Below are 12,638 nucleotides of genomic sequence, written 5' to 3' on the forward strand. Positions count from 1 at the left end.
GATAGTATAGTAATATCATCACAGGCTGGTACACTAATGGAAACCAGAGTGTGGGGAGCCATTTGAAGGCCTCCTCATTCATGTGTCTTGTGTAAGCTCTTGGCAAGTATAGAGCAGCTGAGAAATGCTTGGATATGTCTTTCCATGCAGTTCTCAACATGTCTTGGTGTTGGGCTTACTCACAATATGGTGGTTGCGATGGTCCAATGTTGTACCTACTGTCTGGCTAGCCCCTAGACAAAGCAATACAAACAGAAAATCCCGACACTGTAGGGTCCAATAAGCCTCAATCACAAGAGTTATGAAGTATTGTTTATCACAATCTCCAGAAGTTTTTGGTCATTTAGTCATGATACTAACCTAGATCCAAGGGTGATTGGCAATGAACTTGCAACCATCTTTGCCCAACCCACTGAAGTTTATGTTTTGAGAGCTGTGTGAAGTTGTCATATTTATGGGCATATCAATTTTTGATTAAAACATATGTAATAGTTAAGCCAACAATCAATGATTTGTAACATCAGGAATCTACCGTTTGTGGATTTGAAATGTACACCTATGAAAAGTTGATTTTTTTTTTAATCTGTAAACTCTGTTCCACCCCTTCTAGAAAAATTATATGGAAGAAATGTTTGAATTTGTGAAAAATGCAAAACCATGAAAAACAATCACATATTTGTAAGATATTATCAAGAGCACTCATTTTCTTCTGAGAAACAGCAAAAGAAACAATAAAGCAAAATACAAGTATTCTTAAAATTAGTAAAATTCTTCCAGTTGTTTCCCAACGTATTACATTTTCCCACTGTCTTGAAGACCTTCATAGTTTTCTTTCCTCATAAAAATACGACTTGACTTGCCGCTGAACCCGTGATAGCTGTCCTTATAACAGTAGCACTGGGCGGTATTATGTATTCCTCGATTAACATTTTGTCTTCTGCTTCTTGTAAAACAGAAGACCCTTAGAAACTCCACATTTCCTTAATTCTCATAAGGCTATCAGATATTTAACAACCAACCATCAGAATAAAAGAATGACTAACCTAGTAAGTTATGGTGTTGAAATGACAGCTGGGTCACTTGGTGTCCCCATTTTGACATATATTTCCCTTTATAGCTCTAACAGCCTTTTACGCATGGGAAGCTTGTGGAATAGAACTTGTGTTGTAACTCAATACCTTCTGAAACACTAACTGTGCCCAGTCTCCATCCTCTATCATGACCTATTCCAGCTGTTACAAAGCCCTAGCAAGCATTTGGAAGTCATATCATTGAGACACATTTCATTTTGGCAATTCCTATTGCCATTCTTTCAGATCAGAGAGTTATCACAACTTCTTGCCTGCTACAAGAGTATTCTATGGTAGAATGGGTGGCACCCACATGCCTATGGTAGGAATGGCAGACTCCTAAATACTGCATTCTTATATACCTTTTTGGATACTTAGTTGATTTTATATATTTTTCTGCCTAAGTTGTATGCATTTTTAAGGGTCTAACTTTTTCACTGCAGTTTAGTTGGAAATAAAAACTCATGCTCAAAATAACTAATAAGTATGATGTATAAAGATAGATTATATATTAAATAATATATAAGGCAAAAATTTCTATAAAATCCTCTGGGAATACAGAAGAATGAGATTTCCTCTATGTCATGTATGTGCTATTTTTAGGGGCCTGTAGAGAATGGTGGACAATAAATATCTGGTAAGAAAATTTTGAAGAATTATCTTAGGTACAAGAAATTATTATGATTAAAATTGGTCTGATTGTCATCATTTTTAGTCCCTGTTGGAAAATTTGCTAGGCCATAAATTATCTTCCTTGAAGGAAGTGTAATATTTACTATCTTATTTAATGATCCAAAAATCTGTACTGAATAAGAAGTAGAAATGTTAAAGTAATTACATTTGGAAGTCAATTTAATGAATGTCCAATATGTGAAAGCATTATTTCTGTAATCTTTTTTATTGCCCAATTTATCATCTTTATTGTTAATTTACTTATGCTATATAGTTCTAGGATGAATTATAATCTCTGGCCCCCACCCCCAGTTTTTCCAAGAATAAAGCACAGAAAGCTATTGTTAGAATGAATTCTTGTACTTGCTACTGTGAAACTGTTTGTTACCTATGGGCTTTGGATAATTTCCTAGTCTTGCCTTAACTGTGTCATGCATGTATATAAACACACATTTCCTTTCTTGCCAGTCTAAATTTCTTATCGACAGTAGCCACAAGACTGGTACTGTGCTGTTTACAGTCACTTACTGACTATGGTCTTTTAGTTTCAGAATCTTGAGTTAGAAAGACAAATCTTTGCAGAGTTTGTTTGTATTTCACAAACAGCAGGAGGAATATACATGACTGATACAGGTCAGCACATGACTTCAGCCACCGCCTCCCTCTCTGAGATGCAAAACAGGAAGTAACAGATGCCATTTGTTAACATTAAAGGGAAGAAGGCGTTTCCTGTTAGAATATGTGGAGACAATTTGTAGGAAGACCCAAACAACTGACTAAGATGCCAAAAAAAAAGGTCTGATCAGACTTCAGTTCTTACTAAGAATTTCTTAAATGATACTTTTGCCTAAATCATAGCGTATACTGTTACAAAAAGCTTCAAAGTAAGAACATAAATAAAATGACCCTTCAAGAGTAAGTTGAAAGCCTGCTTCCAGTGATTTGCCAAAACATGCGTGCTACCCGAAGGCTGGAACAGTCTACTTCCAAATTTACTGAGTTATAGAGGTTCATAATTTGGGTGGATGTAGATTATATATCTCTTTTTGAATCTGAAGTGACTAGCTGGAGAGAAATGATCCTGACATGTCAAACACCACCTGGTGTGCTTAGCCCTACTACACAGAGGGAAATCAAGACTGGGTGATGGTGCCGAAGAACAGACAGCTTTTGAAGTAACTTGCGGAAGAGAAAAACATAAAAAATACAAATCAATCCTATGGATGACTTGGGATTGTTTCCCTGATTGGCTTATAATGAAGTAAATTTTATTTATCCAGCCCATTAGTGATTATGAGAAGTTATTACAAAACATATTATAGGGCATGTATTTATTGTAAATCTGGGGTCACTGGGGAAGAGAGTAACGTTAAGTATCCTCTTTTTTGGTGTGGGAAGAAATAGATCCAATAGGTCCTGGAGATCCTAGTTCCCAAGTTCATATTTCTTGGAGGGAAATTTCACATGGTAGACATCAAACACAGGACTTTATACATGTTAAGCAAATGTTCTCCAGTATGGACTTACATCCCCAGCTCTTTAAATTGATTGTTATTGGAAAAAATAGGTAGCCATGTCTTGGCAGATAACTGCCTTACCAATACAAACTGCTAGTGTAGTGATTGGGTTAGAACTGATCTGGAACTCACAGGGAGACTCTACTTGGCAAGCCAAATAGCTACATTTGTTCATGATCATAACTGAACATATACATTAGATAGGTTTGTGTTTCTGGAGGCAAAAGGAAAGTTTTCGTTTGTGAATGTGGACAAGGTGGACCAGGGGAGGCTTGGTTTGTTGAAGTATGATTAGGCTCTTCATAAAGTTATGGGATCAGCTGTGACTACACAACCAGACGAAAGCTGTCCAGTTGCTGATTGCAAGTATCTAGAAGAGACTTCTGATTTAAGAACATAATATGCACAGGTTCTTTTGTTTGTAAATTTTATTAATTTTTATTGTGGATATATGCACATGATATATGTGTCTGGGTGGGCATATGGAGGTTAAAAGGCAGTGTTGGAGTCCAGGGATAGAACTCTGGGGTTGCCAGTCTTGCAAGGCTGCTCAACTTCACATGCAGGTTTTGTGGAGAATAAAAGCATGCACCCCAGTGAAAGTACGTTGAAGTTTTCTCTTTGCATCTAAAAGACAGGGGTGGTGAAAATTCTTAACGTTGCGTGAAACATTTGAACTTGCTACTCACGTTTAGATTTTTAATTAAAAAAAATAGTTGACATAAAGAACCCTAAAGCAAAGAAGAATATGAATGACTTCTTTCTCTACCTACTGTCTTTTCAGACTATAAGGTAATAACAGGAAGGCATTTCTTAAAGCTATTTTCAAAAAAAAAAAAAAACACCTGAAAAACAAGAACAAGAACAAAAGCAAAGCAGCAAATACACCCCTGCCATATCAGAATTTAGAAGTAGGACTGTTCTTTGTCAGCCAAGCAGGTATCCGGGTCAGTGTGTCCACTTCAAACCATGTAAGCTCTTAGACTTAATGTTATTTTATTTATTTTATCAGTCTCATCTAAAAAGGAAAACAAAAACAAAAACAAAACTACATTAATCTGGTTTTGATTTTGCTACAGACTTAAAGCCACCGCCCACCGCCTTTGACAAGACCCCTACTTTTGGCTGGGAACAAAACAAAACAAAACAAGGGCTCATCAGGAACTGCTTTGCAGCCCTGATAGACTCTAAGGAACTCCTGAGTCCACAAATTCCATTGGGATGGAAACATACCCTCACCATATATGAGTTTTTTTTTTCCTATTCTTTCTGCAGTCTCATATACAAAAATTGTATAAAAAAAAAAAAAGAAAGGGTCAGGGTTCAGACATCCCTGTATTGTATCAAATTAGACTGGATTTAATGCCTGCCTGTGTGTCATGGGCTTAGATCCATTTGTACAAGGCTGTGGAGAGTGAGGCTGGTGGAGATGAATGACTGGCTTTCTCATTACTTCACGCCTCCACTGCTGTCCCTGCTCCTGTCCTTTGTATTATAATGGAGGACAGCTGTGGCAGTGAAGTGAATATTAACTAACCCCCGTGCCTCAGCAGATTGTGACTTTAATCCCTGCAAATACCACTAAAATCAAAATTTAATTACACTCAGAGTAGCTCTGTTAATGCCTGAAAAATATTTAACAATTAGTGGTTGGCTTAATTAAGCAAACTGCCTTTCACAAAGCAACCTGTAAAGTCCTCCCAAGTCCTTCCCCCACCCCCTCTTTTTTTTTTTTATACCATAGACTAATTAGTCTGATGTAAGCTCACAGCACTTCATTTACTGCTACTGAATCTGCTGCTTAGGTCCTGAGTTTAACAGCATGTAATAGAAAGGGAAGTTGTAAAAAAGGAAAGAAAAAAACAAAAACAAAAACAAACCAAACAGGTTTACAGTACACAGCTACTTAATAATAAAGAAAATCCTCTTAATAAGCCACTAATCATTGAAAGCTATTTCTTCATTCATATAGATATTTGACTAAACATATGAGAATGGTTGTATCTCACAGTTATTGTTTTATGAGATTTGGAAAGCAAAATAATAAATAACACAACCACTTTGATCAAAAGATCAAATCTATATAGACCAGACTAGAAAATCCTGTTTGTATTTTACAACTTGGGAATAGGGACAGTGCATACTGCTGCCCATGAAGGGAAGAAGCCAAGAAATAAAATGTAAATCAATGAGCACGCTGCTAAGATTTAAATCTGCCTTTCTGATTTACACATGTCATCACCTGACCTCTTTTGGTTATGGGTTCATTCACTGATACAAGCATCTAGCATTTCCTGGATGAGAGTGATGCAGACGACGTGTCACTCTATAGCTTTGTGTTAACAGCCACAGGTGTTGAAAGTGCCACAAGTGACATATGACCTTATCTTTTCATGTAGCTTCATTTCTAGTTGAACACTTAGACCAAGATCTTACCACGAAATATTCAGGAGAATAACTCATAGCAGTCTTTGGAAAGGTGCTCCCTCCTCAAAGAAAACTAAGAAAAGAATAGCCTCAAGCCTCAGAAAATTACAACAATAAACAGTACCCCAAGAATGAAAACAAATCCCAGAGCAGTCAGGTAGATTGCAAACTGTTAAGGCCAAGGTTGGGTTTTCCAGAACTTTCCTGAGATTCAGAAAGTGGCAGGGATTTCTAGAGCCATGTGAAGATCTCTGTCCAGTTCACGACCTTTACAGCACAGCCCTCCAGGGCGATACTCCAGAACTATTCCCTTTTATTTAACTCTGTACACAATTAGAGCGGGGTGCATTTGCTTTCCCAAACTGCTGAAAATCAGAAGCCAAAAAAAATATAGAGTCGGAGCATGGCTTCTAGAGGATGGTCAGACGGTAGGAATGAGGTGAACATATGATACAATTTAGAAGCTTCTAAGTAAAACTTAATCTGCAAGACAAGGTCTCTAGATGCCACTCAAACTCAGAGAACAAATGACCCTTTAAAAGAATCATGTGCTGGTGATGTGGCTCAGTGGCAAAGTACTTACCTAGAACAGGCAATTGATTCCCATACTGAAAAAAAATCTTAGCTTTACAGTTCAGATTTCTGCTAACTCTACTCATGCTATTTTATGCAGATGTGAATGAGTGTACATGAGAGAGACCCAGAGACAAAGAATGTCAAAAACTATTATACTAATAAGCTGGTGTGCCTTTTCTTTTAGGTTCTAAGCCTTCCATGAGTTCTCACTGATCACTTTAGTGGACGTGATAAGTTAATTTTTCAGTGTAGAAACTAATGCCCAGTCATACCATCCTTCTGGAATTTTTCACTGTTATAGAAATCTTCATTTCACATTGCTACTTAATTTGATAAATAGTCGATACTTAATTTGATACTTAAGAGCAGAGGTGAAGCAGGGCATTTTGGCACTTGTGTTTGATTCCAGTACTCCAGAGCAGAGGTAGGTGGATCTCTGTGAGTTCAAGCACACCCTGGTCTACACAGTGAGTTGCAGGCCAGCTAGGTCTACATAGGGAAAGGAAAACTTGGCTAAAATAAATAAATAGATAGATAGATAGATAGATAGATAGATAGATACTAAATAGAAGAGACAAAAACAAGGGTCTACGGGTATTTCTCTAAAAGGTTGTGCTAGGAGCACCCACATCAGACCCTGCCAACAATCTCCAACTCTGTACAATTCTGTGTATCTCCACTCAACGAGCAGACCACACCTCAGGTCTCACTGATTATGGAGATGAAAGTAAACATATAGGCTGTGATTGAGATATCTGTGTTCTCAAGAACTGGGCAGCACCTGGCACGTGTGTAAGCCATTCAGTGGAAGAAATGTAACTTTTTAATAGGAGAGGAAACAGGATATGACATTTCAAAAGTGATAGCCTTGAAAAATGTGTATTTACACAATGATACAAATTGGTGTAAAATCCTCTTCTGGGTTTCCCAGGACTAATTGTGCTTTAATGGAACACAAAACTTATGCTTCAAATTCTTTTGTCTATTAGTCACAAACACGTCTTAATTTCCTTTTGAATGCACGCTGCATAACTATTAACCAAATGTTCATTCACCACCAAATTCAGTTTCTTCACTGTGTTTTCTCATTCAAAAGCGCATAATGATTCTCCTTAACGATACAAAAGCCCTGCTTCTAATGGATGCTTAGACCTCATTTCCATTCTTGAAGAGCATTGCCGATTTTAGGTTTTCAGTTAAATGCAACATAATTTCAAATAGTATAATATGCTTAAGTGATCTTTCTGGGTTTTATCTCCTGTAAGAGAGCAGCAAGTGCCAAAAGCCAAACAAAAAATTACTAGCATCAATTCACCTCAGTTCAACTGCCAAAACGTGTGTGTGTATGTGTGTATGTGTGTGTGTGTGTGTGTGAGAGAGAGAGAGAGAGAGAGAGAGAGAGAGAGAGAGAGAGAGAGAGAGAGAATGAATGGAAGTCCTCTTCTATTTCAATGAAGAAAATTTGTGAGTAGAGTGCTCATTTTTGACAATGGAGATCATTTGTAAACAAGGAAGCCACCCTATGCTTGTTTTCAATTTGCACATGTCAGCTGTTCCATGAAATAGACACTGAGACTCACAATCTTGGCCAACAGTGTAAGCAGTGTCTCTGTAGGAAGGTACTGAGAATCTTACATGACTACCAATAGTACTCTTTTATTAGAAAGATTTACTTATTAGAGAGACGGCACACACAGTGTGCTGGTGCCATCAGTTCACAGAACATCCTCTTTCCCACAACCTGTGTTTCTCTCGCTGTCTCTGTCTCTCTCTGTCTCTGTCTCTCTTATTTAATCTGAACCCAGGGTTTCTACCCCATCTTGATCATTCAGTTCCCAGATAAAACACACACACACACACACACACACACACACACACACACACACACACAACTTTTATATTTACAATAATCCTTAACACAAGAGCTGGGCAGATATGTATCCTCTATGTTGTTAGAATCTACTTTCCTATCAATAAACTCAAATTATTACTCACTATGTTTTATTTGGGCTGCACTTAACTCCAGTTGGCCAAACCTCAGGGCCATGTCCTCCATTCTCCTTCTTCTGTCACTAGTCGTTCTTCTCTGACCCCCAGCCCAGGAATCCTAAACCCCACCTACGTCTCTTCTGCTCAACTATTGGATCTTGGCATTTTTATTTACCAATCAGAATAACTTGGGGGCAAGGTCACAGTGTCATCTGTTTCTACCTGCAGATTCTCCTGTCTCTGGGACAACCAGGTCTTGGGGTTCAGTATTAGCATTAGAATACAAGCAGTATCAGGCCAACCCACCTCTCTCTCTCTCTCTCTCTCTCTCTCTCTCTCTCTCTCTCTCTCTCTCTCTCTCTTCCCTCTCTCACACACAGCCATACAACACACATAAGCATATGCCATACACACATACACACACACACACACACACACACACACACACACACAGGTGTACACCTATGTATCCATCCCTTCTTAATCTTTCTACCACAAATACTCCAAGAAAGGAGATGACTATTCTTAACTAAGTTCATTACTTGTTGAGATTTCAATTATAAGATGACTTAAGTGTACTTTTTATAGTGATTCATTTCTTAGTTGATCATGGTACAGTAATGTGATCTTAGTGCCTGGAGCCTATAGTCAACAAATTCTCCAATGCTGACTTTAAAAGACTGGGTAGACTAATAACTTTGTACTTACACCAAGATTCCACCCACTTCCTACAGACAAACATCACCACTTAGAAGTAAGTCTCATTTTTTGCTCAGACATCCCTGTGGCTGGGATCACTGCAATGAACTAGTAGTTAATCACAACAAAGCCAGTGATGTTCATGCCCATTTAAGCTGTTTCTCTTTCCATCTATATCAGTTTTCTTGGCTATCAGAAATAAATGGTTATTCTTTTACCTCTTCCAAAGCTCTATGGTGTGTACATGATGGGAATACTCTTCTATCTATATATGATCATTACATTTATTAAAAATTAATCAGTATAAAAACTTCAATGAATACATCAACAAGTTTCACAAATGCCTAGAATATAGCTGATATTTTAAAAGTTATTTATAGATCTATTCCTCAAATATGTCTGGGGTTACTTTGAAGTAAATCCTACAGATTACATCATAGGAATGAGACAAAGGACTATCTATAGGCAGAAAAAAACCCCACCTTCTTTACACCAGACAGAAAAATATACTCAAGATATATCACAGGTCTAAACATAAGAGCAAGCCATAAAATCCTTAGAAGAGAAATTTCACAATCTAGGCTTGCATGGTCCTATGATAAAGATGAGCAACCAAAGAAAATGTGGGGAAAATGTGTGACTTCATCACAGTTGAAAGCTTTCGTTCTTTGAAGTATATGTTCAAGGCGTGCAGAGATAGGTGACAAAATGGGAAAAAAAGATTTTTAAACCATGTAATAGTTTATTATTCAGAATAATTCAATTCAACAAAGAGAAATATCCCAATTAAAACTGTGAAGAGGATTTGGGCTGACAATAATGATCAAAATAATAAGCTACTAGACCGCATAAAATTAAGACACCTTGATATTCACTAGGATGATGTATGTGTCCCCATCCCCTTCTTTTTCATTGCTGTGACACAATGCCTGACAAAGCAAGTTAAAGAAGCAAAGGTCTCTTGTAAGAGTGTGAGGGACACAGTCCATGGTGATTGGGAGGACACTTTGTCAGGACTAGGACATGACTGGCCATAGTGAGTTCACAGTTAGAAAGAAGAGAGCTATTAGTCAGGTTTTCAGTTCACCTTGTTGTTCAGACTAAGACCCTCTGCCTGAGAAACACTGATGACCAAATTCATGATGGTTCTGCCCTACTCAATTCATGCAATCTAGAAATTTCTCACAGACGTTCCTAGAGATCTGGTTGTTAGGTAATTCTGTCAAGTTGACAATAGATATTAATTACCACAGATGCCTATAAGGAAAGATAAAAGTAATGAATATGAACATTCATTGCATGTAGGAATGTAAAATAACCCATGTACCTTTGGGTTATGATTGACAAAAATACTCTGCCAATTTCGCAAATGATGGTTATAGTGGTATATAACCAAGAATACTAAAAGCATGCTGATATGCACACTTGAAAACAACATTTAAACATTATTCAGAGTAGCCCCGTAGTGTAAATAACATAAGTATTTATCTGTTCATGAACAGATAAACAAAGTAGGGCATGACCATAAAAAGAACATTTATTTACTCAAGCATAAAATATGAAGTATTGATACACACTATGAACATGGGCAAAACTTCCAATGATTATATGAGCATTAAAGCATGAAGATAGTCATATCATACTGTAGATTCCACTTGTGCAGAGTGCTCATAAGGAAAACTCCATAAGGATAGAAAGTAGATTAGTTAGTGCTCAACAGAGGTTATGAGGAGAGTGGACCCATGACGGCTGATTGCATCAGGATAATGAAAATCCCAATTATATCATATGAACTAAGTAGATACTGAGTGTTAAGACTTTATATCTGTACTGTGTACATGTATTTGTATTTACCTTGTGTTTTGTATTGTCTGCATATTCTTCACTCAGACAAATTAATTAATGAAGCAGATATTTGAGGAGTAATTATCTTGAGCACCATGTACACATCACTGTTCAGTTCTTGTCAATGGTCTAAGAGATTCTGTAACAGCAGACAGGGTGAACTAAAATAGAAACTGGTGTTAGGGAATGTGTTTTTTCTTCAGCAAACACCTGCTACTCTGGAAGTGTCCTGGGACCTGAATAATGGTAAGGGCAGGAACAGTTATAACAAGAGTAGTGGCAAAGACCTGCATTGCTATGAACCGAGCATGGAGAGAAATTCTGCTAAAGGAATGATTCTCTGGAGGGAATATACAAGCGCTGCAGAAAACGCCTCTGTTCTGAGCATGCATCACCTAAATGGATGTGAGCAAAATGTTGGCAGAAATACAAAAATCTGAGACCATTTTTTTTATGCTATCTTCAATGGAAGTGAGAATTGTCTTCGTGGGCACTGTATAAAAGGCTATTGTTTTACATAGTGACAAGAGTTCATCAGCAATAATTGGCTGAATTGTGCCTTCACTGTTTTGTTGAAAGTGTGATTCACCAGAACATTTGACAGACATTTCTAAGCAAAATGTTCAGGGTACTATATGGTCTCTCTCAACCTCTGATGATAAAATGCAAGGACTGTATCTTTCTCTTGGATGATACTTTGGACTTAGACACTAAAGTTAGTGCTGGAGTGATTTAAGCCTTTGAGGCAATGTTGGGATGGAATGAATGTAAGTCTATGTGAGAAGTGTGGCTTTGGGCAGAACATGGAGCAGAAAACTGTAGCTCAAGTGATTTTGTCCCCTCAGAACATAATAATAAAACGTTATCCTCAGTGAGATATGGCCTTGAGGAGATGGCTTGATTCTGCAAGTCTTGGCAAAAGAGCTTGATGGGAGCCATTGACCCCCTTTGTGCCCATTTTGTCCCTTCCAGAAGATGAAACATTTCAGCTATCTTAGAAGCTGCCATTCTCATTACACTAGGGCCTTAAGGCTAGAACTGTTAAAACATGGTATTATCTATGAAAAATGGCCATCTCTGGACACCAAGCTTGTGAACTTCTAGTTATATCTCCAGAACTGCAAAGTATAAATTTCTGTGCTTTATACATTATTCAGTAACAAATATTTTGTTATAGCACCATGAATCCTATGAGAAGGCCTGTCACAAAGGTTTGCTCTTTAAAACATCAGTAAGTTGCTGTTGAATAAAGGCAGACAATGTCTTAGTGTCCTCTCTACTGTATCCTCATAAAGATCACTGTTGCCATGGAATCTCTGCTTGCCACTCTAATGAAGATGGTTATTGACAAAAGCATATTGATTGAAAAAATAGATAGATGGAATCGGTTTGCAGCAAGCCAATGACTCCTCCAGTATGACTTGTGTAGTTCACATTCACTTCTCTAAAGTTTACTTCCATTCATTCGGAATTGGTAGCTAAAACTGATCCAGTGGAGTCTGTTACCAGAAGCATTATTTAGAGTTTATTAGAAAGTTTAAAGACGAAACAAGTTTAAACTCCTAAGCTATGAATCACAAAAATGATATTTTAGATGTTTGATTTTGGAAGGCTGTTTTGATTGCATTTTCTTTGCATTTTTCTCAAATATATATCAAAGCACCATTACTTCTGTGGCTGTACTGGGGTGCATCTTCCATTTCAAGAATACAACAGTGAAGGAGTAACAAACAAAAAAATATCAGGACTGAGGTTTGAATGTGAGAAATCTCCCGAAGGCCTATGTACTTGTATGAGGGTGTCAGACAGAGTGGACCTAGAAGTTTTATAGGCTAGCCACACT

This window comes from Mus caroli, unplaced genomic scaffold, assembly GCF_978045245.1.
Source record: "Mus caroli unplaced genomic scaffold, Mus_caroli_1 scaffold_19, whole genome shotgun sequence".
Lineage (NCBI taxonomy): Eukaryota > Metazoa > Chordata > Mammalia > Rodentia > Muridae > Mus > Mus caroli.